Source organism: Xiphophorus maculatus, chromosome 7 (genome assembly GCF_002775205.1).
Source record: "Xiphophorus maculatus strain JP 163 A chromosome 7, X_maculatus-5.0-male, whole genome shotgun sequence".
In the NCBI taxonomy this organism is placed as follows: Eukaryota; Metazoa; Chordata; class Actinopteri; order Cyprinodontiformes; family Poeciliidae; genus Xiphophorus; species Xiphophorus maculatus.
Window position 1 is genome coordinate 9205915 of NC_036449.1, and position 6371 is coordinate 9212285.

General features: G+C 36.3%; 1 protein-coding gene across 7 annotated transcripts in view; it reads right to left on the minus strand.

Annotated features, from left to right (window-relative positions):
• LOC102219610 (probable ubiquitin carboxyl-terminal hydrolase FAF-X) overlaps positions 1 to 5012 on the minus strand; it is a 37418-nt gene extending 32406 nt beyond the window's left edge. For 6 of the 7 annotated variants that reach the window (XM_023336649.1, XM_023336647.1, XM_023336648.1 and 3 more), the window contains exon 1: positions 4604 to 5012. The gene's annotated coding sequence lies outside the window, so the exon portion shown is untranslated. Of the gene's footprint in view, positions 1 to 4519; positions 4543 to 4603 lie in introns of those variants that run through there. The other variant, XM_023336643.1, reaches the window with a different exon arrangement.
• Between the last annotated feature and the right edge of the window lie 1359 nt (positions 5013 to 6371).

Below are 6371 nucleotides of genomic sequence, written 5' to 3' on the forward strand. Positions count from 1 at the left end.
CTATTTTAATCACCGGTTCTCCGAGTAAAAATATCACTTTTACCAAAAAAGGTGATATAAAAAAGTGATGAAATAGAGAGCATTTCATCTCTAAGTGAGGTTTTGTCAACTTGTATAGGTACTAGTTGACAAAGTGCAGGAAGTTAAAACTGAGCAGATCTTGATCACATTTTATAGCAGATTGTTCGCATATTCAAATCCTTTACGACATAACATTACCATATCACCGACCTCTGCTAGTGAAAACCTAAGCCTGGGTAGAGAGCATATGACTAAAGGTCAATGATGTGACTGAAGACATTTTACATGTCCATAATCTTTCAATCATAATAAAAGTATGTCTCCATCCTAACAGAAGAGCCTTAAGTGTTTTTTTTCTTGTTATTTTTTTACATAAACACAAAGTGCTTCTGTGGACCCTTACAATTTCATAGATTGAACACCCTTATTTTCATTTTTGTAGCAGCTAGTTTGAATGAAAGTTGGATGAAAAACATAAATGATATCCATTCAGATTCCAAGACATAAGAGGTTCTTGTTGGTAGGGAGTGTCAAGAATATTGTTATGCAGTCGAAATATTTTTTGCAAAGTCAGTGCATCTTTCGTCTTGAATTTTTCACAGGTTCTTTGATACCGTACCAGAAAACTTTGCATTTAAGCTCCGGATTGAAAAATAACTGGACAAAACCAAACTTAAGATATCTAGTATATCGTTAATGTTTTTCTTGCATTTCAGCTTTCTACTAAAACATGCATATTAGAATAATCAATTATTCTGTCCTACACAAAAAAATAAATTCAAGGCAAGATACCCTGAAACACTTCAAATCATACAATAAAGCATACTGAAACATGTCTGATAAGAGAAACTTCATTTCATGTTGTCTTCAATCTGAAATGTGGAAAGAATTCAAAATAATTCCACATAATTGCATATCAGGAAACAAGAGCTGAGGAAGTAAATGAAAATAACACTGAAAGAGTCGAAACTTTAAGATATAACACACAACCACAGGATACAAACATTCTGAGAAAAGTATATACACTTTTTTTTTTAAACGAGTTTGTAACCTCATACATTACCAAAATCTGGGTTAAACATTGTGAATACTTAAGGTTTTGAATAGGATTTAATTTCTTTCTGTGTCAAAGGAGAGTCGGAGATAATCTGTGCACTGTTATTGACCAACAGCTGTCATTTACATGTGCTGACTGAAGTGAGTACTGAAACATTGCTAAAGTGAAACATAGCATGAAAGAACACAAACCCCATAGGCTTCATACCAAATATTTCCCTGCTGCATAGGATGACTGTGCACACACACTCTGGGGATGTTTACAGCAGATCAGTTGTCTAATCAAACACACACACACAAGATTCAGCAGGGTTGTGCTTGGCAATATCGTTCTAGTTCATCTACCCAGGCAACTGACTTGTAAAATTTTACAAAATAAACTAAATCATGTAAAAAAAAAAAAAGGGGGGGGGAGGGGAAATTTACCTTTCACACTTGAACACCTGGTCATAAATTCTGTTTTTTCACTTCCTTTTGACTACATCACTCAACGCTACCAGGATACAATTTTTATGAGGAGGAAGGACAGCACTAAAATGTTCATCAGTTTTAAGTTAATTAATCCAATATCAACAAAGACCCATATGACAGAGTGTCATTATGTCCATTCATCACACGGCCTCTGCTCAGCTGAACATTCTGCCCAGGAATACCAAGTTTATCAGATAAACTCACGAATGCAAAAACAGAAAAGACAGCGAACTCAGAATGAAGGTGCTGACACGCATTAAATACTAACAAGTAAACAAACTCAAACCATATAAAAAGAAGCTAGAAAAATATAACTGTTGAACCTCTCACCTTTTATTAACAAGAGCTGTAATGTACTTTTAAAAAGTATTTATTGAAACATTATTTTCTAGTGCTTATGTGAAACTAGAATGATTACTATCCAGGTGTAAAATGTCCTTTGCTTCAGCACCTGCATTACTAGTTGAGTGTGTGGTAGAGACAGAGAGTATCCCCCCCACTTTGGAGAACCTCAAGGCAAAATCTGGAGAGTTTCTATGTATTTTTAAAAGTTATTAGTATTTAACAACCTGCTCAAATGAGCAAGAGATGATTTTATGACAAAAAGAAAACACGGTTTGTGTTTATTTCCTTATAAAAGTGAAACAAAAAACAGAAATATGTTTGATTAAGCAGTTACAACAACGATATTTTGTGCCCAGTGACCTGATCTGCTTTCTGCCATTTCAAACATATTTCTCCTACTTGTTGCAAATGTTTTTACCAACATTTTAAAAATAATGCAACAACAGATTTCCAAATGTGTCAAAAATATTGTAGAACCTATGTCAGAGTGGGTGACTCGAAAAAGTTACTTGCTGATCTACGGCATTGTGCGAGTTGGTGTATAGAGCTCAATGTAGTTCGGTTTTTTATACATCACACACAATGGGGTTCAGGTAATACTTAAATGTTATACAGTACATTATTTAACAAGTGTTTCTAAAAACTAGATAGTTGTCAACTTAAAGTCTATGTTAAGGAAATTTAGTCATATTCAATAAATAGCTACTAGCAAAAGATTACTACTAAAAAGATTTATTGTGGTTTGATTAGGGTTCAAAGTCTTGTATTTTATAAACGTCAACTAGTATATATTGGATCAGAACCAAAATAAATAGAGGAAGAGTGTAATAAAAGGTCTTTCAAAAATAATACAAAAATAGGTTGAATTGCACGGAAGATCAGGACATTTCTATATTTATCTCAACCAGGCAGTAAAATACTTATCCACAAAGAAACATTGACTGATTAAAAAAAAATGGTGAAAGTACATGAGAACAAAATATTATATTTACAGGAATGAAACTGAGCTATGTAGGGACAAAATGGCAGCAATTGATATGAAATGAGGATAAGGACCAAATTGTCCAGATGCTAAAAAACGTCAACACAAACAAAGCAGTTTGTCATCCTTGCTTCCAGTTCAGTGCACAGGACTGGATCAACGAATATTTTTTTCAAGCTTCAAAAAGTGCTTCTATTCTGCTGTATGAATGCAAAGCTATATGGAAATGCTTACGTTGTGCATTTCCAAATAAAAATGATGCAAGCATAAAAATTCTGGACAGATATGTGGCCCAATTGTATACACCTAGTAAATATAAAATCAAACATTGTTTGATTTTATTGTCTTTTACATATGGTTTTTCCTACTTGTTACAGGGGCTGGTAATGAATATTGCAGTTCAAAAATAAACCTCTAACCTCAAAAAAGAAAAAGTCATCTTTGAAACAGGACAAAACCTGTTATTTATGCAACGCAAACATACATTCTGAAGAATTTAGGTCATAAGACAAGGTGCAACGCCGGCTTTTAAATATTAGCACTCAAAGTTATTTCCAGGCATCTTGTTGATGGATAAATCGGTCGAATAAAATTAGCATGTTTCTCGTCGAGTTTCTTCAAAACTAAGCGACCGAAAAGTTTGACAAGTACACAGCAACATTGCGTAATTAGTGCAACGACCAAGCATTGACACCTGGTAGTTTTTGGTTGTTCACGCCGGTTCCTGTGGTTCGGTTTGGCTGCAAGGCGATCCGCCCAGACAGCCGAGCTTTGAGGCGGTGAAGGCCTTACCGTCCAAAGCCCACTGCGCTGTCACATATTCAGGCCTCGGCGTCCGTTTGGGCCTTGACGAAACACTCGCCCTGCAAATATGTACTTCAAAAACGGACGATCCGAAACTCATACCAAAGCTTCTTCAAAAATTAAATTTGTGATTGCAAACAATCACTTGTCACACCGTTCTTGCTGACTAACTATGTAACGAGATCGCCATTTGCAATGAGCGACGGCCGTGCTAACAGGAGCCAATCTAGACAGTTAATGTTAGCCAACTGTTAGCTAGCGAGTAAACATATTTGAATAAAAATAACTTGGCAGATTATCGACATGTCTATATATGCTGGGATTCAAGCAATAAAATGTAGTTGACCTATAGCCAGTCTGCAAACATTTCAACATTACGAATAAGTTAGCTAGCTATCTTTGCAAAGGATGACAGGGGAGGCGTCTATTTCCTGAAACCCAACAGTGTTCTGATACGTATTTCTAAAGTTAGAACAGGGGCAAAACACTCAAAAATATAACACACTGGTGGGTTTGCAGGTAATCAATGTAAATAGTAGCATTTCTTTCAGAAAGCAATCGCGAAGTGCATTATTTAAACAAAAATTGGTTGCATGTTCCTGCCGCTAACTTGTAAACACGGGACGTTTAAAGGAAATGTTTCTTATCAGAATGTAGACAGTGTCGAGGTCCTTTTGCGGGTAGCTAACGTTAGCCTTAACTCAGTGAATTTTGAGACACAATCTTATGGCCGTAAATTAAATTATATTTACGTTGACACATTCAGTAATTTGGTAGCCACCAGAGAAAGCAATGCCAGCAATTAAGAAATACAAGTATCGCTAAATGCAGCAACGTTACCTTGCACACAGCACCAGCTGACGCTAACAGTAGCTGGCTAACAATCAGCAGTCAACATACTGTGCTAAGCAGCTAACAACTCACCAGGAATTTGATACGACTTCCCCCTCTATTCACGGGATACGTCCAGTCTCCAGCGATTGTGTCGTCGTATATTACATAAACGCGGCCTGTATCAGTGGCAGTTTCGCAGGGTACCAAACCTGTTACTAGAAAAATCTTATTCCTGCGTTTTTTCCTCCGCTTTCTGGGTGTTTTTCCTGCGTCACCGGCGCGGTAACAGCCCCCTAAACTCTATCTAGTCTGGTTCTGGGGCTTGTCACCTCAGTCCCAGCAGTCACTCACAACTTGAATCAGCTCAACATGGCGGAAGCGCAGTCCGACACAAACGCTTTTTAGTAAAAACAGGCCAGACTGCTGTGTGAACTCCAACACTCCGGCAATGTCTATGAGCTGGTTCGCATCACAACCCCGACTAACTCTGCTTAACACAACACCCGCTGAATGGAAGAGCATAAAACCCCACTCAATTCCGATAAGAGACTCCAGTTCCAGTAATTAAATCCATTCCTGGTTTTGACTGAAATGAGGCAGAAACGAATGAACAGCTGTGGCACTTCACTATAACGCCTCCTATCGGACGGGGTGGCCATACAAGAAAGCGACATTTTTTTGTTTCCTTTTAAGAATATAAAACCATCAAGCAACACCATGTATGAAGTGTATATTGTGGCATGGCACAATGAATGAAATAAAATTACTAAACAATTATATTTACCATGGTTATAATTAAATAACACATAATGAAATTGAATAAGTAAGTGTATTCCTAAATTTTTACAGGTGTCAATAATTTTGAAATAGATCAATTTTAAGTTCACTGCTTAAAATCTAAAGCTCAAAACATTGGAATTATGTACATGTAATCCATATTCCCATAGTCCACAGTTCTCTTGTGGCTTTGCACAGGGGGTGCACCGATTGCAGTTTTTTGGCAGACTGCAACTGATTTCACTTTTTTAAACATTGATTTTTGAGTCGTTGAGGCTTTTATTTGAAAAGGTATAAACATGATGGGAGCAAAGAGTGAATAGAAAGATATATGTAGCAAATGATTCAGCCAGGAGATGAACAGTTACGCTAAGGCCTAACAGCCTCAGTCCCTGGCGCTCTCTCACTGTTATTGACACCTGTTATTATTAACACCAGTACTGATATTGATGAGTACTACATCAGTCAAGATTTTGGTATGGAAAAGTTATTTAACATTATCACTGTCATATTTTTCAACAAAATAAAATCAGAATCCATCTAAAGTTTTGTCCAAATTCAATTCAAATTCAAAAATATGTCAATGAGTGTTAGGGCTTTTAAATAAATTAATTTGGGGCCAAGCTCTTGTTTATATTATCTATCCTTGATGGTGTATTTATTTTTTGCATTAGACTTTACACAATAAGAGCCACATCTGAATCAACCATCAAACATGAGGTTTTTAGTCTTTGGTCTATTCACAAGCATTTAACATGCACATAAAATGTTTTCCCAGCTCAGGAGTACATAACTCCTGAGCTGGGAGTTATGTTTTCCCAGCTCAGGAGTACATAACTCCTGAGCTGGGAGAAATAAATAAATAAGTTTTAATTTATTATGTTGACAAAATAGGTACGTTTTCCTTTGTATACATGAAGCTGTTGATTTTTTCAACCTGATCATCTTGGCATGTACTTCAGGAAGGTTCTGAATATAACAATATATCTTCTTGAAGGTTGGTGAAATTGTTTGCTTTATATATCATTTTGAAGCTATCCTGTAAGTTATCAAATTATGACATTCATACAGTTGCCTCAGA